This window comes from Haliotis asinina, chromosome 9 (genome assembly GCF_037392515.1).
Source record: "Haliotis asinina isolate JCU_RB_2024 chromosome 9, JCU_Hal_asi_v2, whole genome shotgun sequence".
Lineage (NCBI taxonomy): Eukaryota > Metazoa > Mollusca > Gastropoda > Lepetellida > Haliotidae > Haliotis > Haliotis asinina.
This window is the reverse complement of record NC_090288.1, coordinates 18,360,831-18,382,827: the sequence shown is the minus strand read 5'-3', so window position 1 is coordinate 18,382,827 and position 21,997 is coordinate 18,360,831. Positions and strand designations below refer to the sequence as shown.

The window sequence follows — 21,997 nt, the reverse complement described above, 5'->3', positions numbered from 1 at the left end:
CATGTTTTGTCATATGGAATTATGGAATTCTACTATGTAAGTTTTATAGAGCAGTGATGCTCACAGTGTTCTTCAGGCAGATAGCACTGAAGGTCCATCATGTTTTGAAGATCTGTTTTCATCCATCTGTGTGTCCCATCCCGAATGCAGATAGGTGGGGCGTTGTCCTTGAGGAAATACTTGCCATTCTTCAACACTTACAAATTTCAGTTGCATCTGATATGTACATAAGAACCATCACTAATTTCTTAGCAGACAAACTCCTTGTTTGATAGAAGAGGGTGTGGTCAACTTCAGAATCAAATTCTTTTAATCATATGGATGAGTAACTGGGAGTCCCTGAAATTAAACACTGTATATTTTATGGTGCTTCAATCACATCTTACTACAATGTACGCATCCAGGGTCATCACCAAAAATCCAAATGGTGTTGTTTATTTGTTTTTTTAACTTGAATTTTCTATAGTATTAGTTATGCTAGTACAAGCCACAATATTCATTAGTTAGTAACTAGATAACATTTCTTGAGAATGTCTGTGTTTGAGCTTGATGTACATACAAACAGTAGATAAATCATAGGTACATATCAATGGAAGTTTAAATTGTCATTATGTACATAGTGCCCAATATTTCATCAGTGACCATCATTCTAGTGTTGATCATTTATATACATTATTTTTTTTATGATATATTTTAAATGCTTTATATTTAACTGTATGCTTTTCTCTCATAATTCCAGCTTTCAGTAGTGTGTGAGCATGGCGTATATATCATTTGTGCAAAATCCGAATGGTATTAAGGAATTGTCGAATACATCCTGAAAAGAACAAATCTTAATTTGTAGCAATGTAAGAATTTTAGTGAATCCTTTTATTGATTTGTTGTGTCATATAATTCTATATTCTTACATACTAATGAGTGAGTGAGTGAGTGAGTGAGTGAGTTATAATTTAACGTCACATCGGCAATATTTCAGCCATATCGTGACGAGAATAAGCATGATTATACAGAACATGTAGATATTATAAAACCCGTCATCAAAGTACGGTAAAATAACTAGAGTATCACAATTCGAGTCTAAAACTAGCATATGAAGTTAAAACTACAGCACAATTTGGACAATACATAATATAAAAGTAGCCTATAGATCACCAACAACTGAAGGTAGATCACCATACTAGGAACCATGGGGACTTACGTTACTTTAGCAACCTGCATGGCCCCTAGCTGGATTTACATCATCCCCTCAGCTGCTGGCGATTGTAGGAAAATGTAGCCGAAATTTAAAATGACAAAAATACTACGTTTAAAATACTGGTAAGCTTAAATTTCACTTTGAAAGTTTCTGGACTTAAGCACCCTTTCAGGGGGACAATAATTTTACGCTGCTTTAACCCCCTTTGAGGGTACGGCCACTAACAATCGCAGTTGACAATTCACACTACCATGTTTAAGATATCAGCTTTCTATTTACAAAACATATTATTCAGAATTTATCTAATAATTCTATTTCCTTTAAAAATTCAATAATTAAATGATAATTAACATTAAAAAGATCCTTCATTGTGTTGACAGTAAAATATTTCTCCCTTGTGATGGCAAAATCAATACAGTCAAGCAGAATATGCTTGACCGTGATTGCTTCATCACAAGGGATACAAAACGGAGGATCCTCACCTTTAAGTAAATATTCGTGTGTATACCGCGTATGGCCAATACGACATCGTCGCATAACGACCTCCTCAAATCTGGACTGACATCCCAAGTAGGTATAACCAATATACGGTTTCATTTCATGCAATTTATTGATAACCACCTGGGCGTCCCACTTCTTTTGCATCAGATCACGGATGTAAGTTTTAATGTTTGCTTTGTAATCTGAGTATGGAATAAGGAGTGGTGTCACTGATTTATTGAGTCCTGCCTTAGCAGCAAAATCGGCCATTGTGTTCTCAGAAATGCCCACGTGGCTGGGTAACCAACAAAAGACGATGTCATATTGGCCAGTAGCAAGATCATTATATAACTCAATAATTTGTATTAAAAGTGGATGTTTACAAGATAGATTTTTAATAGCCTGAAGACAAGAAAGAGAGTCAGAAAAGATTATATACTGTTTATGTGCAGGATGTCTTTGAATATATTTAAGAGCCGTTAGTATTGCGTTTGCTTCTGCTGTAAAAATAGAGGTATAATCAGGTATTCTAAAAGAGATTGTTCTGGATCCAATGACAGTAGCACAAGCTACTGCGCCACCATCCTTGGACCCATCTGTAAATAGGAATTTGTGTTTATTATATTTATGTTTTAATTGAATAAATTCTTCTTTATATTGTAATTCATTAGTTTCTGATTTTTTAAACTCTGTAAGTGTTAGGTCAACATGTGGCCTCACCAACTGCCAAGAAGGAGAAGAAAAAAGCCGAGAAGGAGAAATAGTCTCCAGCTCAATCCCAGCTGCAGAAATGAATGGTTTGATTCTTAACCCAAGAGGTGGAACAAGTGAAGTTCTTTTATTATACAATTCCTCATAAAGAGGATTAAATACGCAGTTATGGGCAGGATTGGATTCATTAGAATATAACTTTGTGATATATTGTAAAGATAATTTGACACGGCGAAGTTTTAAAGATGGCTCATCGGCCTCAACGTAGATACTGTCGATGGGAGATGTTCTGAAAGATCCAAGACAAAGTCTCAGACCTTGGTGATGAATCGAATCTAATAGTTTTAGGTTGCTTTTGCAGGCTCCACCATATACTATGGAGCCATAATCAAGTTTTGATCGGATAAGAGATCTGTATAAATGAAGGAGTGTAGTTTGATCCCCTCCCCAATTTGAATTGGACACAACTTTTAATAGATCTAATGCCTTCAGGCATTTAGTCTTCAGATACTTAATATGTGGTAAAAAAGTCAAATGTTTGTCGAAGATCAATCCCAGAAACTTGGCTTCCTTTATAACGTTAATTGGAGAGCCATCCAAGAACAGTTCGGGATCTTTATGAGTCTTATATTTCCGACAGAAATGTATGCATTTGGTCTTTATCTGTGAAAATTTGAAGCCATTCTCAAGTGACCATTTATGAATTTTATTTAAACACATCTGCAGTTGCCTTTCGATGGTATGAATGTTTTTACCACAACATGAAACGTTAAAATCATCCACAAACAATGACCCATCTATTGAGTCATTTAATACTTTCGAGAGACTATTGATTTTTATACTAAACAAGGTAACAGACAAAATACTACCTTGTGGAACTCCGTGATCCTGATTATAATGTTCAGACAGGGTTGATCCAACGCGAACTTGAAATTGTCTGCCTGCTAAGAACTGGGATATAAAATTAGGCAAACGGCCTCTCAAACCAAAGTCATGTAAGTCTCTCAAAATACCATGTTTCCATGTTGTATCATAGGCCTTTTCCAGGTCGAAAATGATTGACACAGCATGCTGGTTATTTACAATGGAATTTTTAACGAATGATTCTAGGCGAACCAATGATCAATAGTGCTTCTATATTTCCGAAAACCACACTGAATGTTAGAAATAAGATGATTGGATTCTAGAAACCATACTAATCTATTATTGACCATGCGTTCCATAGTTTTACAAACGCAGCTTGTTAAGGAAATTGGTCTATAGTTAGATGGATCTGTATTGTCTCGGCCAGGCTTAGGTATTGGTACAACAATGGCATGACACCACGAAGGAGGAAAGTGTCCTGTAGTCCAAATATGATCAAAAATGTTCAAAAGTGTCTCAAGACAAGCATTGGGTAAATGTTTCAGGAGCTGGTAGTGGATATTATCTGCTCCAGTTGCCGTATCATGAGCTTGTGCCAAGGCAGAATTCAGCTCATGCAGTGAAAATACTTCATTATAGTCTTCACCATTTTCGGAATGAAAGCTGAGTTTCAACTTTTCTTGATGAGTTTTATATCTCTGAAACTTCGGAAGATAATTTGATGAAGAAGAATGACTAGCTAAAGTTTCACCCAACTTGTTGGCAATGTCAATTAACATATCATGTCCATCTTTAAGATGATGAACGCTAGAATTGCTACCCTTGCCGTTGATTCTCTGTATCATGTTCCACACCTTCGTCATTGGCGTACGTGAATTAATTTTTGACACAAAGGTCTTCCATGACTGACGTTTACTTTGTTTAAAAGTACGCCGAGCCTTGGCATTATTTATTTTTACATTATTTAAATTGTGAACTGTAGGATGTCGTCTCTGCCTTTTTCCTGCTCTTCCTTGCCTGTTTACAATCATCAGAAAACCATGGTTTGCGGCAATGAGGTTTAGCAGAGGACATGGGAACAGTTTCATCAGCGATATCATTCAGTGTATCCGAGAACAACTGAATAGGATCAGGAACATTTACAAAAAATTCAGATTTCAATTTTTCTGTACAAAGTGTTTGAAATAAAGGCCAGTTCCACCTTGTTGCAGGTATGTCATCAGTCGGATTTAAAGCGGAGAGAATTGTCGGAAAAAGGTCACTACCACAAAGGTCATCATGGACCGACCATTGAAACTCGTTATAAATATTTGGATCTGAGAGTGATAAGTCAAGTTGAGAATACGTCCCAGTTCCAGGATGTAAATATGTGGCTGATCCATCATTAAATAGGCATAGATTATTGTTAGAAAGGAAGTCTTCAATGACTTTGCCTTTATTATTAATATTAGTACTTCCCCACAAAGGATTATGTCCGTTCAGATCACCCATAATAATAGAGGTTTTGGGAAGTTGGTCACATAGATTCTGAAGAACGGACTGCTGAAGATCTGAAGAAGGGGAAATATACAAAGAGCAAAGCGTAAAGGTTATCTGAAGAGTAAGACGGACGGCAACAGCCTGAAGATTGGTTTTAAGAGGAACTGGACTATGAATAACACCCTGCCTCACGAGTATAGAAGCACCACCCGTGGCTTTTCCATCGGGAGGGGAGAATGCATGAAAAGAATTGTACCGACGCAATTCAAATCGATCTGTACTTTTCAAGTACGTCTCCTGCAGACTAAAAGCTGATGGTGTAAAATCTTGTGATAATAACTGTAATTCATTAAAATTGTTCCTGAGGCCTCTGCAATTCCATTGTATTAATTCCATAAAAACTGCTTAGGGCGCTTCAACTGGAGATCGTGAGCGCGTGGCAGCGCTACCCCTACACCCTGTTTGTGACGGAGTTATGTCCATGTCAAGCGGTTCAAACAGATTTTGAACCGCCACAGAAGGTGTTAAATGAGAAGACTCTTCTAAATGCTGAAGGGCTCTGGTCTTTCTTCTCAACTTTTTCTTTTCTTTATTTGTGAGTTTTTCAACGCTCTGAGTATCTTGAGTTAAATTAAAATCAGATATTTGTCCTGGCTGACTGTACTCAGTTTGTGAAGCTGATGATCACTGACAATCTTGTGATGAGTGAGTGGCGTCATCTAAGGTTATTTGAGAATCCTTTATCCAAGATATTTCAGTCTGACAAGATGTTGAAACGAGGGTAGCTTTTTTGACAGAAGAAGGAACAGCAGAAGACACTGTGGCAGAATAGGTAGGAACTGTTGCTGGTTTTGATTGAGCCTGAATCAGTTTCTTTGCTTCGAAGTATGAGATATTATTATTGCACTTCAGTTTCAAGATTTTGTTCTCATACTCATATTTTGGACACGTTTTCGATGATGCCATATGCTCACCACTGCAATTGGCACACTTTATCTCATTTGTACATTCAGTGCCTTCATGGTTTCCACTACAGCGTGAGCATACTGATTTACCTGTGCAAGATCTTGCACCATGTCCAAACTTTTGACACTTGTAACACCGGAGTGGATTTGGTACATATACCTCAACTCCAATATTACAATACCCAGCCTTTATGAATTTTGGAAGAGTTGTCAGACCAAACGTGAAAAGATAGGTATTTGTTTTGACTAAAGTTGATTCATGTTTTCTGCTGAAACGTTTAACAGAAGTAACTCCCTGATCTTTCAGTTCTGCCACAATCTCATCTTCTGTCATATCGTACAAACAACGTGCCCTGTCTCTAACAATACCTCTACAGCTGTTGAGAGTTTTGTGAACAGAAACAACAACCTGGCTGTTTACAAACTGCTTTACTCCCAGCAGATTGACAGATTGTTGCCTACGTAAACATTCAATTAAAAGAGAACCATTTCGTAAACGTGTGACGTTTTTTACCTCTCCACAGATACCTTGGATGCCCTTGGAGACGGCAAAAGGATTGGTATTTAAAGGATGGCCATCAGAACTTTCAATGACCAAAAACCTTGGCCAGGAATCATGTGTGAAAGTAGATATCTCTTCATCGGATGAAGAAGACATATGACGACGTTTGCCCATTTTAGATGAACCAGAATGAGCGTTTTTAGCCATGGTGTATTAGTGTAATTCAACAACCCTGCCCCCCACCCACCATGGAGTGTCAACAAGGACGGTACCGCAGTGGAAACCAGACTGCAACACCAGGGTTACAGGGAGGACATACTCCAGAAAATACAGACTTGAAAAGCCATGGTAACTTAAAGAATAAGTGTCAGACTGGTTCGGCCCATGACACTGTTCCTAAGAACACGGAATTCAGAGGTCTATATAACCAGATTGACCCATGAGCCACCGCTTGCTGGCACAGGACTCTAGGTAAGTAAATGTATCAATAATTTGTACACTAGATTTTAAAATGACCAATACCCGAAAAATGTAAGTGCAAAATGTAAGCAATTTCTATGCACAGGGCATGGCGTGACCAGCCGATTGATTGAATCGGGCCCATTCAACCACCCGTCTAGGTGAAGTCAGGGCCAAAGTGGTGTGTTGAGCAACAGGAACACGGTCACAGTCCCCTGTTACCCTCAACCACCAGGATCCCTTCCTCCACCGACACAGGGCCGCAACCCACGGCAAACGGGTTGGTGGACCAAATATCCCCCCGGGTCCACTACGGGGGTGTCGGCGAGCTCTTGGCGTTACCCAGCACCCACCACGAGGAGGTGGCTCGCCACGGGTGCCCATACTAATGAGTTAGGCTTCAACAGTGTGATAGGTATTTGTGGAAATCTGTGAAGTTTAGGGCAAATTGTTTCATACCACTATTATTAGATCCATTGGGAGGCGTGGGACATCTTTTTACTTGTACATAGTGGACATTGTACAATTATTTTGACATATTTCATACCAAACATTCCAGAATAAAGTTTTGTAATTAATCCTTTGTTTGTATTTGTTGTATTGTTTGGGTCTGAGGGAGAAATGTAAGAGTGAATTGTCCCCATACTGATGCCATGGCAGTACTGTTGTGATCAGAGGGAGACGTGACAGGATGAATTGACACTGATGCCAGATAAAACATGGCAGTACTGTTGTGATCAGAGGGAGACGTGACAGGATGAATTGACACTGATGTCAGATAAAACATGGCAGTACTGTTGTGATCAGCGGGAGACGTGAGAGGATGAATTGACACTGATGCGAGATGAAACATGGCAGTACTGTTGTGATCAGAGGGAGACGTGACAGGATGAATTGACACCGATGCGAGATGAAACATGGCAGTACTGTTGTGATCAGAGGGAGACATGACAGGATGAATTGACACCGATGCGAGATGAAACATCACAGTACTGTTGTGATCAGAGGTAGACGTGAGAGGATGAATTGTCCCCAAACTGATGCGAGATGTAACATGGCAGTACTGTTGTGATCAGAGGGAGACGTGTGTGGTGCCCTTAAGTGCACAATCGTCTTAAGTGCACAGAAAGCATTAATATTCATCAGTGGGCGGAGCTTATGTGACTGCGTCACATTCACAGCACAGTATCTTCCGGTGACCTAATGGAGGGAGTGAACGATACACCGATACGCCCGATACAGTGCGACAGCTACAATATCCACGTGAGGTATATGTAAACATGAAGTATGTGTGCCGTGTATTCAATGTAATGTTCTTTCTTAAAGCTTCCGGCAGTGACAGAGTGACGAAGTCAGATTGTTTTCAAGTCACCTGGAGAACAACCGCGGTACTCCAGTAGCCACTGCGATCGAAATATTGACAAGTCTTTGCTCAATCATAACTTTTTCACAACTATCCGGCCAAGCACATTAACAACTCATAACCAACTAAATATGTACACAATGTATATAGACATACATATCGCCAGATCTACTTAAGCTATCCCCACCTAATCAAACGCGTCACGTCTAATAGGGTTAATGTAAGTAAGGCTACATATGCATACAAAAGCTGGGAGACTATATATAACTTTAATATGTGTTTCAGTATGTTAGGATATATTTTAAAAAACATGTTGAAAATATTGTTATCACATGAGGAATATGTAATCATACATGTAATATCGCCTGACCCACATTTCTTTGGTATACATAGATTGTATTGTTTGATGTATTTTTACCCACAATTTAAAGATATATTACTGTTTTGTGTACAAATCAGCTCAAGGGGAAAATTCTCAAAATACTGCAAACTCTGCAAAAGATACTGTAATGATTATGACTGCCATATAATTCTAACACTCTATGAACAACAGAAACAACTTCTTTTCAAAACTCATCGATCTCCTTGATGTGGATGTTTATGTACAAATAGAACTACTATCTGAAGATGAAATATTGTCACTGCTTTCTGGGGGTGAACTACCAATAACTAACGATATTGATGAAATGTCATGGAGATGCATGATTGCCCTCTTCTGTAAATACTTATATTCATTGCTTCCCTCTCTAAACCTTGCATTCTAGACCTTTCATTATTTCTCTTTGTACATATGATATATATATATATGACTATATGAATGTATTGTAGATATATTGCTGTGATAATGTTGCTGTAAATATTTTATGTATATGTTTACAATGATCTTCGGACTGCAGTCTGGAGGAAACAAAGAGATTCATTCATTCATTCATTCATTCATTCATTATCCATACCAAAGCAGGGAGACTATACATAACTTTAATATGTGTTTCAGTATGTTAGGATACATTTTAAAAAAACATGTTGAAAATATTGTTATCACAAGAGGAATATGTCATCAGATGACATTTTTCACTAGAATAAAATTTCAGAGGGGAAAAGGGATGTCTTACCATTATAAAATTCTATCCACAGAATAGCCAAGGATGGGAAGAAATATTTTTTAAGGTCATCTACAGGTAGCTGTCCTTATGTACTCGACAAAGCCTTAAGTACAAAATGAGCTTCATCCAGCCCCAAGGACCCCAGAGGACTGGTAGGAAATGAAATGCATCTTGTATTTGCTCTGTCTTTTCTCAAAATATCCATTGTGCACTTAAGACCTTTCTGTGCACTTAAGGTCTTGTATAGGAGTTCTTAAGTGCACAGAAAAGCCTTAAATGCACACTGATGTCTTGGCCCCTCCCTCCACCCTCTTGGCTGTATCTGGCTGGTGCAGAGGCCTTACCCCATCCCTTTGACCATCTACAAACCCATCTACACTGAATATTTCATTCACTCTCTCTCTCCCATTTCAGCCATCATGCAACACTGTCTCGGCACCCAAGGCGAACAGTCAGTGTGTACCACAGAGGTGCTGCCAGCTGTCTAGTGGAGCTTCATCCAACCCCAAGCACCCCAGAGGACTGGTAGGAAATGAAATGCATCTTGTATTTGCTCTGTCTTTTCTCAAAATATCCATTGTGTACTTAAGACCTTTCTGTGCATTTAAGGTCTTGTATAGGAGTTCTTAAGTGCACAGAAAAGCCTTAAATGCACAATGATGTCTTGGCCCCTCCCTCCACCCTCTTGGCTGTATCTGGCTGGTGCAGAGGCCTTACCCCATCCCTCTGACCATCTACAAACCCATCTACACTGAATATTTCATTTACTCTCTCTCCCATTTCAGCCAACATGAGTGACTGCCTCGGCTCATCAGGCGAACAGTCAGTGTGTACCACAGAGGTGCTGCCAGGTTCTCAGGAGAGCTTCATCCAGCCCCAAGCACCCCAGAGGACTGGTAGGAAATGAAATGCATCTTGTATTTGCTCTGTCTTTTCTCAAAATATCCATTGTGCACTTAAGACCTTTCTGTGCATTTAAGGTCTTGTATAGGAGTTCTTAAGTGCACAGAAAAGCCTTAAATGCACAATGATGTCTTGGCCCCTCCCTCCACCCTCTTGGCTGTATCTAGCTGGCGCAGAGGCCTTACCCCATCCCTTTGACCATCTACAAACCCATCTACACTGTATATTTCATTCACTCTCTCTCTCCCATTTCAGCCAACATGGGTGACTGCCTCGGCTCGTCAGACGAACAGTCCATGTGTACCATAGAGGTGCTGCCAGCTGTCTAATAGAGCTTCATCCAGCCCCAAGGACCCCAGAGGACTGGTAGGAAATGAAATGCATCTTGTATTTGCTCTGTCTTTTCTCAAAATATCCATTGTGCACTTACGACCTTTTAAGGCTTTTCTGTGCACTTAAGGTCCTGTATAGGAGTCCTTAACACATCTACCTGATGTGTGATATAAAGAAAATTATTGTTGGTGTAATTATAGATGAGACACAAACACAGAAAATATGTATTTGACTTGCAAGTTTCCACTGGTGATGCAGTATATGCTCAGCTTTCTGTGAACCCTGAGTACAATACTGAATGGCAGTAATTCATCAACACTATATGCCATAGTAACAATCAGACAATTCCCTCAGCTCTGTAGTGGCATGACTAATGACATGTTTTTCGTTTTTCCATTCAGTGAATACATGTATTTGACAATTCAAAGGTTTCTGCCATGACACCTTAACATGTATGCTCCTTTTGGCATTTTTATATTGTTAGACCTTTCTGTGTTCATGTTAGAATTTAACCATAATTGTCCAATAAGACATCTTTATGTTTTATGTTTAATTCCATCATATATTTCTTATATTTTGCTCTCTTCAGGTTATCATGACATTGGAAAGAAATGTTTTTATTAATAAATAACTTCCTATGTTCACAGGTTATTCACCATTCATCCCATGGTTGATGTACACATTCCATTTCAGGTGAAGGGTGTATGACAAATAAAAATAGTTTAAAACCTCTGAAAGTACGAACTTTTGAGCCAGTACAATCAGACGTTGATTGCAAGTTTGAAATGCAATTTACTATCATCTGTACAAAGGAAATATTGAAACTCCATAAACTGTAGATTTTGCATGCTTTATTCCAAGTGCATGCGACTAATGATTCATGTATAATGTAGAGTCAATTAGAAGGAAAGGTACAGCATCATTAAAGAACTGATGAATGTTACCATATCCTGGGTATAATAGTGATATAATAATTCCTATGTACAGAGATTATTTGTGTCACCACGACTGTGCCACCAGTCTCACTGTCACAGTTCTTAATTACTCATTGCTGCAGTTCTATGAATCACCAGTGGCTACCACATCAGTGCCTAATGTAACCACCCCTTGTACAGGCATCTTCTGTCAGTTTTCTCCTCTTATTGACAATCAGTCATCAGATCAGCAGGATTAAAATGTGTTTCTTCACATGTTTTCTAATATCTTAACTGTAACTGGGTGGCTAATGTTCAAGTCAACATGGTAGCACTGGTGTTCCATCAGGACATGTCATGCATGCCAATAACTTTTCTTCATAAATGGCCATTTGTTTTGTAATGCAATATTTCCAGAAGGTTCCAGTTTCTACATGCATATATTTTTATATTTTAAAATAGTGAAAATAGCTATGTTTTGTAGGATGAGCATTAGGAAGTGCCATCAGGTAACTGGCTCTGTTGTCATATTTTGCCATTGATCACATACGTAAGTGAGCTTTGATTGCTGTGCATATTGTTTTTATACATCATAAAAATAATACGTTTCTTTTTTTACTTCAGAGCAGCCACGGATGTATGTCGGGTGCTGGGGTATAAGAATCAATTGCATTTATTCTGATGGATGTGAAGAAAACAGCAATGAAGAAGTTGACCAGAATGCAAATGAACAGAATTTGATGCTGACGAATTTCTAGCAACAGGTGTCCACATCACTGTACATGACAGTAGAAGTGATGACGGTTACTTTGATGGACTACATTTATGATTAGAGAGAGTCTGGTGGTTTATTTTTAGTGTATGCTGCATGTAGCAAACATCGGAATAGTAAAGTTATATAATATTTCATGAACTTGACTATTGCTCTCATTAAAACTGACTTTTGTAATAGTTTGCTTTTAATTAAGGCTGCACATAACTGCAACCATGTGTTGTCTGCATGTCTACTAGGAAAGCATGTTACACTGTTTCCCTTTGCCAGAAATTAGAAAGTTGTGAAAAATGAAATTCATGATATGTACAGAGGTCTGATATATGTGATGCTACATCTTACTTTCTCATAAGTATGCTGTAAGTTTTAGAAAAAAAAGAAAATCAACCCTTCTTAAAATATTCAGCTTTGTGAGTTTTCTTTGCTCCAGATCTTTACATATTTTGTTGGCCATTTTGGGAAATGTACCTTCCTATCATGAGTTCATAACCAAATACCGGATTATTTTATAAGGGTAATAATAAATAAACAAACTGTGCAGTCCAGTGAAACAGTGTTGTTTCTTTTATGCTTTACTACCCAAGGATTATTGAGATTTTTCTTCATTAGTCTTGCAGAACTGTTTCAGTAAAATATCCATATCACAAGACAACACAGGTTCTAAGAAGGAAACTGAAGCGTGCATAATTCATTATCAACGCATATGGCATGTGCTTTCGTCTTTCCAATGAGTACCCTGTTCTGTGAAGATTTCACCAAGATTTTGGTGAAACTTGTTACATTTATATAAAACTTCACGTAGCTGAAATACATGTTTTGTTTTCTATGATGCAATATGTTCCCAGTTTTCATGTCTCTTTATTTTTACTGCCATGTTCAGTATTAATGATAAGTGAACATTGTTGGATTTTAAGCTTGTGTTGTTTTAAAGTTAACCTTGTAATATTTGAAAATATGTTAAAGAATGGGTGTAGGGGATGCCTCTGTTTCTGAAAGCACTAACTATAAACATTATCTTTTCACAAATCAGGCTCGTAACAAGCCGATTTTTTCGTGTAAGCCTGATAGGTTGCAAAGCTTTATACCTAGACAGCTTGCCCAACTCTTTTCGCAACAACTATCTGTAAGCCCTGGGTGTTTTATAGTGGTAGCTATGCTCCTGCAAATATGAAAGGTATATGTTTAGTGTCATAGAATTGTAACTGTCATATATTGACACGTTCATTGTTGGTTAGCCAATGGCATTACTTGCTCGTTGGATTCTTTTTCACACATAAAGGTATGTGTGTATATGAAGTTAATGACTTTAATACTACATATCATTATGTTTAACATGGTATTCTTCAAATCTACCACTTAGGATGACAGGCTGCGCTGTATTTTGGTATAAAACACCTTTAACAAAATTGATTTGTTTTGTCATTTTATGGGAAAATGTGACAATGGTTATCTTTTACCTGGTCAGCTGATGCTCTACAAAATTTCTGAATACTCAGACAAGTAGCACCATGATCTGGACAGAAAATGTCCACTGTGACATGTTCACCAAGAACACACTTGTCAATGTTCAGCTGCATAAACAATATAGATGCTACAGATATTGACTTTACTCTTCCCTCAATGCAAATATGTACAGTTGATATCCTTGATTGTGATGTGACCGGTATGATATGAGGCATCATAAACAACTACCTCTCATTTTACACTTTATTTATGTTTTCAAAAGCTGCCCCAAACATTTAAACTTCTGATGTCTTAAGAGTCGTAAGTGCATGTGGTATCTTTTCTAAACTGTACTAGAGGTGTCCTGAATACAGTGCTTCTCATAATGCATGAGCACACTTATATTTCAATATTATGAAAGAACATTACATATTGATCACCTAACACCAAAGTAAGTTCCAACATTGGGAAGGCCTGCAAACAACCCACCACTCTGCTGAAAGAGTGAGTGTGGTTTTACTTCACTTTCAGCAATATTCCATCACTATCACAATGGGGAACACCAGAAATGAGCTTCAAACATTGTACCCATGTGGAGAATCGGACTTGAGTCTCATGATGAGCGGCACCCGTGGCGAGCCACCTCCTCGTGGTGGGTGCTGGGTAACGCCAAGAGCTCGCCAACACCCCCGTAGTGGACCCGGGGGGATATTTGGTCCACCAACCCGTTTACCGTGGGTTGCGGCCCTGTGTCGGCGGAGGGGGGGGGGGGGGGGTCCTGGTGGTTGAGGGCAATACGGGCCTGCAATCGTGCTCCTGTTGCTCAATACACCACTTTGGCCCTGACTTCGCCTAGACGGGTGGTCGAATGGGCCCGGTTCGACCAATCGGCTGGTCATGCCAAGCCCTGTGCATGGAGTATTGTTATATTTTTCAATGCACACATATCATTTAGAATTGTTATAACTTTGGACTTGGCTATATTATCTAAAACATTTTTGATTTTGACATATTTTGTTCTGAAATTTGCCTAGAGTCCTATGCCAGAAGGCGGTGGCTCATGGGCCAATCTGGTGGAACTATTAATCTTTTAATTTTTCTGCTGGAGTATATCATCCGGGTATCCTTGGTGCTGCAAGCTGGAGATCCGCTTGTTTTTAGCATTGTCCTTGTGATACTCCGTGGTGGGTGGGGAGCTCGGATGATGAAATCTCAACACTAAATATGGCTTATGAAATCCCCACAAAAAAACCAAACGTCCTCTTGAAAATGATGTTGATGATAATGACCTTCGACCGTCCAGATCAATTGAGTTTTGGCCACGCTTTCTTGTTATTGAATCTGCTGATAAAACGCCTCTAAAATTGAACCCGTTCGCAGTTGCCAAAGGTATTCAAGGTATTGCCGGGGAAGTTAAGAGCATTAAACGGTTACGTTCAGGTGCACTGCAGGTTGAGTGTGGGAAACGGCAGCAGTCAGTCAATTTGATGAGCATAGAATCGTTTGTTGGAATTCCGGTTACTGTATCTGCTCACAAGACGTTAAACACGAGCAAAGGGATCATCAGAGACCGTGATCGGTTGTTTTCTGACATGACAGAACTTGACACCATGACTGAAATGAAAGATCAAGGTGTGCTCGACGTCAAACGCTTTTCAGTCCGTAAGAACAATGAAAGTGTTCCAACCAATACTTATCTGTTCTCCTTTTCATCTCCGACAGCTCCAAAATCATTGAAGGCTGGTTACTGCAACATCAAGGTTGACGTGTACATTCCGAACCCGCTGAGATGTTTTAAATGTCAGAAGTACGGCCATGGTGTAAATACTTGTACATTGTCCGTTGTGTGTGCCCACTGTGGTGAGAAGACACACACAACAGAAGATTGTACTAGTGACTTCAAAAAATGCACCAACTGCTCAGGCGACCATTACTCATTTTCTAAACAATGTCCTGTTTGGAAAGAACAAATGGAAATAAATAAAATCAAATTCACTCAAAATATCTCTTTTTCTGAGGCCAAAAATATAGTAAAAAGATCTGATCTTCCAGAAAGTTATGCTGCGGTGGCAAAAACAACATTGGAGTCACGCTCCAAAATAACAAAATCATCCACAGGCTGCCAAACTACCTTGACTTGGGTCAACTGCGATTCTCCACAGCTTTTGTACCCTGCTATATCATCACAGACTGAGGAACCACTCCCTAGTACCTCAAAGTCGTCTTCTGATCACAAATCATCATCATCTCAGTCACATTCAAGGTCTCAATCAACATCTGATCAAACAGTGAAAAGTAAACCGGAGCCAAGGCCTGATGCTTTAAAAGAACACAGTAGCAGAGCTCCTAAGGGGTCACAAAATAAAATTCAATTGTACAATAAATATGGGTCTCTTGAAGATATGTACGTTTCTGAAAACGTCCATTCTAGGGCACATAGCTTGTCGCCCTCCAAAAGAGTGCGGGGTAGATCCCCCAATAAATCCACCCAAAAGATAGTTTATTCCAATAATATTGTACAGTGGAACTGCAGAGGATTGAGGACAAATTTACATGAATTACAGCTATTAGTCCAAGATTTTACACCTTCAGCGATTTGTCTCCAGGAGACATATTTAAAACAAACAGATACATTTGACCTTCGTCATTTTAATGCATATCATTGTTTTTCACCTCCGGGTGATCGGGCCACTGGCGGATCATCCATTCTAGTCAAACAAAACGTTAATCAAAACCATGTTTCACTTAATACTAATATGCAGGCTGTTGCTGTGAGAATTACTTTACATGTAGCGTTTACGCTATGCTCTCTTTATATTTTACCATCTTCGGCTTTTGCCAAAACCGATCTTCAAGCCCTATATGATCAGCTCCCGAAGCCCTGTATTATAATGGGAGATTTAAATGGGCACAACCCACTCTGGGGTGGTGTAAATACAAACACTAGAGGTAAATTGTTGGAGGACTTTTGTTCTGACAATGACTTATGTATTTATAATGATGGTTCCAACACATATTTACACCCTGGTACAGGGACTTATTCTGCTCTCGACTTGTCATTGACAAATTCCGAACTATTAAATGAATTCGAATGGTCAGTCCACGATGACCTCTGTGGAAGTGACCATTTTCCTACTATATTAAAAGCTGTAACTCCATCTGATGTTCCTCCATCATCAAGACGAAATTTTAAAAAGGCTAACTGGGCTTTATATGAAACACTGTGTGCTGAAAAACTAAAACCAGAACGTTTTATTGACGTTCCTGATGCTATTAAATCTTTTTCTGATGAACTGAATTCCATAGCTGATGAGTGTATACCAAAGTCCTCTGTAGTTCCACACATAAGAAAACCATGGTTCAACGATGAGTGCAAACAAGCTAGGAATGCAAGGAAAAAGGCAGAACATTATTTCCGTCGCCATCCTATGGTGCATAATTATAATTAAAATTTTAAATGCTAAAGCACGGCGTACTTTCAAACAAAACAAACGCCAATCTTGGCAAAATTATGTATCTAAAATAAATTCTCGGACACCCATGTCCAAGGTATGGAACATGGTCCAGAAAATCAAAGGTAAAGGTACTAAATCTACTGTCCATCATCTTAAACATGGAGATCAATTACTTACTGATAAATCAGATATTGCGAATAAACTGGGTGAAACCCTTTCTAAACACTCTTCCTCTTCAAATCATGTACCAAAATTTCAGCAGTATCAAAAACAACAAGAAAAGAAAACTATTAATTTCAATTCTGATAATGGGGAAGATTATAATGAAACGTTTTCTATTCATGAACTCTATACTGCTCTTGATCAAGCTCATGACACTGCTACTGGAGCTGATAACATACATTATCAACTCCTGAAGCACTTACCGGAATCCTGCCTTGAAACTCTTCTCAATATTTTTGATGATATTTGGACATCGGGTAACTTTCCTCCTTCATGGCGTGACGCCATAGTAGTACCAATACCTAAACCTGGACGTGATCATACGGATCCGTCCAATTATCGACCTATTTCACTAACTAGCTGTGTTTGCAAGACCATGGAACGCATGATAAATAATCGACTTGTTTGGTACTTGGAAACAAATAATCTTATCACAGATATACAATGTTTCTGTTTTCCGTAAAAACAGAAGTACTGTCGATCACTTAGTGCGACTGGAATCATTTGTGAAAAACGCACTCATTAATAAACAACATGCTGTGTCTATCTTTTTTGATCTTGAAAAAGCATATGACACAACCTGGAAATATGGCATACTGAGAGATTTACATGATTTCGGTTTGCGAGGTCGTTTGCCTGAATTCATTGCTAAATTTTTTAAATAACAGGCAATTTCAAGTCCGCGTGGGTTCTACCCTGTCTGATCATTATAATCAGGATCAGAGTGTTCCACAAGGCAGTATTTTGTCAGTCACTCTTTTTAGCGTCAAGATCAACAGTTTATCTAAAGTTTTAAACGATTTAATAGATGGATCTTTATTTGTGGATGATTTTAATATTTCTTGCCGCGGTAAGAATATGCATACTATTGAACGGCAACTGCAGCTGTGTTTAAACAAAATTGATAAGTGGTGTCTTTAAGACAGTTTTAAATTTTCTAAATCAAAAACCAATTGTATAAACTTCTGTCGTAAATACAAACCCCATAAAGAACCAGAGTTATTTCTCAGTGGTACCACCATCAAAGTCGTCAAGGAGGCCAAGTTCTTGGGACTTATTTTCGACTCACATTTGACCTTTCTGCCACATATTAAATTCCTTAAAGCCAAATGCCTGAAGGCACTCGATTTATTAAAGGTTGTTTCAAATTCAAAATGGGGAGGGGATCAATCTACCCTTCTTCACTTATATAGATCACTGATCCGAACTTGATTACGGCTCCATCGTATATGGTGGCGCTTGTCAAAGCAACCTAAAACTACTTGATCCTGTTCACCACCAAGGCCTAAGACTTTGTCTTGGTTCTTTTAGAACCTCTCCTATCGACAGTCTATACGTCGAAGCTGATGAGCCTTCTCTCAACTTACGTCGTATCAAACTATCTTTACAATACATTACAAAATTAGCTTCTAATGAGTCTAACCCCGCATTTAATTGTGTTTTTAATCCTCTCTATGAGGATTTGTACAACAAAAAGTCTTCCCTTGTTCCGCCTTTTGGGCTCAGAATTAAGCCATTTCTTGCTGCTTCCAGCATTGAGCTGAACCATATAGCTCCTTCCCGTCTTCTTTCTTCTCCTCCTTGGCAGTTGGTTAGGCCACAAGTTGACCTAACACAGCAAAAATAACTTGGTTTCCGTTCTTGCGGAAACCTGATGGATACTGGGTAATGTAGGTTTCCGCTAGGTTTCAGTTTCAGGAAACGCGCAATGAGAGTTTCCGCATAGTTTCCACAACTGAAACTAACAAGTCTTAGTTTCCGTCATGTTTCCGTCAACTGAAACTGTAGTTGGAAGTTTCCATTTAGTTTCAGTTTACTGAAACCTTTATAGCTGGAGTGAGTAAGTTTCTGGTCTTGCGGAAACCTTGTGGATCTTGGGTAATGTAGGTTTCCGCTAGGTTTCTGTACAAGGAAGATGACAATGAGAGTTCGCTTAGTTTAGAAAGCTGAAATATGTTGTATTATCTTGTTATATTTATTACATATTTATTTGAACAAAAAACAAACGCTGGAAATATTATGATCCAACTGTTTCATTTCTTAGAAAAGCTCACATTTTAATGCAACAGGGCAGTTGCAGTAGTACACAATTCGCTGTATTAAGAAACTGGGGCGCTCAGAGAAGAGTAACAGAATTCTCTGCACACAAGCATTGCTCAGGAAGTAGGCACACTGAATGAAGACGAGCTAGCCAGTACACAAAGTGCTTTGTTCTTCTGTAGATGTTTGTTGGTGTATGCGAGTCCTGGTTAATATCTGGCGAAACATCTGAATCCGAATCAATCAGGCTCTCACATTGTGGTGGTAATAGCTCGCAAACCTTGAATGTGCTGTTAATATCTTGGTCAGTGTCAGTGTCTGGAAAGGAAAAGGACATTCAGTTTGAATCATCAATTCAACTGAGAGACAATTCAATGAATGAAACACAGCAATATATATGATAATGCAGATAACATGTATTACAAATATTAAATACGTATTACCATTTGCTCACTTTCAGTTATTACAGTTACATGTATGATACATACATTAAATATATTAAACATGGATAGCAAAGTGACAGTGCAAACTCGATTTTTAGTGAAATCTAAAAATTCTTTGATGACTAACCTGATGAAACATTTGTCATTCACCCGAAAAATCTTTACAAACTAACAAACATCTTGTTACGGAGATGGAGATAACGTGTTTTTCTTGAAAAAGACGTCTGGCAGTGAGGACAGAAAAGCCGTATTTCTCCTGGAATTTAAAATATATGTATATATTATGCTTGAATCCATGTACAGTTACACTTTGAGTGAGGTCAAAAAGGTTTGTTGTATGTATTAACATAGTGTCAGCTTCATTATAAAGCTATATGAATAATATTGTTATAAAAGAGATTCCCTTACCGGGCATCATTCTCCGAGTTTGTTGGTCCACAATCCATATCTGTAAATCAAATAACTGACACAACGATTCTTTCAGAAATATGAAACTTGAGGTGTGATGATAATGTCAATGCATTGTAGGGCTAACACATGCAACATGTACTGATGGACAAGGTTTTAATGGTTATAAAACAAATATCAAACCATGAAACTGATTAACTGGTACAACTGGATACACAGAACTGACACAGAACATAAGATACTAGATAATTTGATGAACTAATAAATGTATGATGTGACTTGGTTGAAATATTTCTGGAGTACAGATTATATGAATAGATATAACGAAGACATATATGCGGAATATCTCTGGGTACCCATGTTAAAACAAATACTGTAGAAACCAACCATATTTCAGAAACGTATTTCTCGTGATTTTAGGCTGTTTTTCTTGACAATTACTTGTCGCAATGTCCACAAAGAACTGTGTCCCTGCAGCAGAAAGTGCCACGAATAGTCTACAGAAATTATGCATGTACAAATCATAGCCAAAGGGTCAGTGGGATTGTGCTTCATTCTTCATTCACATTGACAAATGAATTAAGGTTTCAAAGAAATTGTGACACATCTCCAAATTATATTAGTAATAGTAGTAAAGTTAACTTAAAGGGTAGATAGGGATAGTAGATCTGGGCGTATACCTGAAAAGAACAAATAATGTTAATATTTCTAACCCCCGTGCATGTTGTGAGCACAGTGCGTAAATTACTTACATGGTACGTGGTGGAGGGGGTGGGGGGTCCATCCAGCAGAAATATATCCGGATACTACCTTCTCCTGACAGGATTTTAGAAAATAACTTATTTGCCACAATAAAGTTTCCCATGAGTGCTAAATCAGTAGGACTCATGACGCTCGGACATGTTAAACTAAGGTGAACATGTTTTCACAATTAATCACTGTTAATAATCACAAGGTCTACATATTGATGCTTGACACTGAGAAAAAGCAATCAGTGACGCTAATGCGATGAAAAGACTGCTAAAACCATAACTGCTCACTGTTGTCACTTTGAGTACTTACATTCAATCCGCTGAATTCCACTTTTCACACTCCCCTTTGATGTCGGCAATGTAAACAAATAAACGAATGGCGACAGGATCACGTCCACGCGAGACTATCTCATTGTTAACAAAACAACTCACAACAGGGTATACCTTCCTCTTTTGTTGTAGAACGAGGAAATCTACTGTCAAATGGTCACATTAGATTTATTTAAAAAAACACAATGACAAAACTGTCTATTTCCCGTGAGTGTTAGCGAGACGCCATCTTGTTTGGCGGGTAGGAACAAATTTGTTTTCCTAGCAATTATTTTTCAAAACTTTAAGCATAAGATGGCTGCGTCGTGTAAACTTTGCCATGGCCACCTCACTTTCCCCAAAAGCACTCGACGAAAGAATTCGCGACTTGGAGAAGAAAGCAGAGAACGGATGCGAGCAACTCGGAGTACCTCGGATGTGTCGGGTAAGACCGAGGGTATTTTATTGTAAAAAACGTTTAAAGAAATATTGCGTTAATGACAGAAATCCGGATAGATTATAATGTTTATCCCGCGAATGTATATTTTCGCTCGTATTATTTTCAAATGTTATCGTTAAATCTAAGTAAAATAGGCCTGAAAAATAAGTTTGTTTATATTCCATTTCAATAGATCGACATGGTATAGAATACACCAAGCTTGTATTTGTAAGTAACTATCTTAGTACTAACCACAAGTATTTATTTAAGTTTAAAGCGGCAGACTTTTGATTTTAGTGCTCCTGTTAATAGTTTGCAAATTTTAGCGTTGCAACTCGGTTAACACTTGTACAAAAGGTGTGTGTGGGGGGGTGGGGGTGTGTGTGTGGGGGGGGTGATGAATTACGATCTGCATCAAAAAGATCCGCCATATGTAGTGGTTC

General features: G+C 38.5%; 1 long non-coding RNA gene across 1 annotated transcript; it reads left to right on the top strand.

The window, feature by feature from the left end:
• Nucleotides 1-29: 29 nt before the first annotated feature.
• LOC137296314 (uncharacterized) lies at nucleotides 30-7,233 on the top strand. Its single transcript, XR_010957637.1, has 2 exons — nucleotides 30-922; nucleotides 7,053-7,233. It is a non-coding gene; the product is annotated as an uncharacterized lncRNA (long non-coding RNA).
• The last annotated feature ends 14,764 nt before the right edge of the window (nucleotides 7,234-21,997 follow it).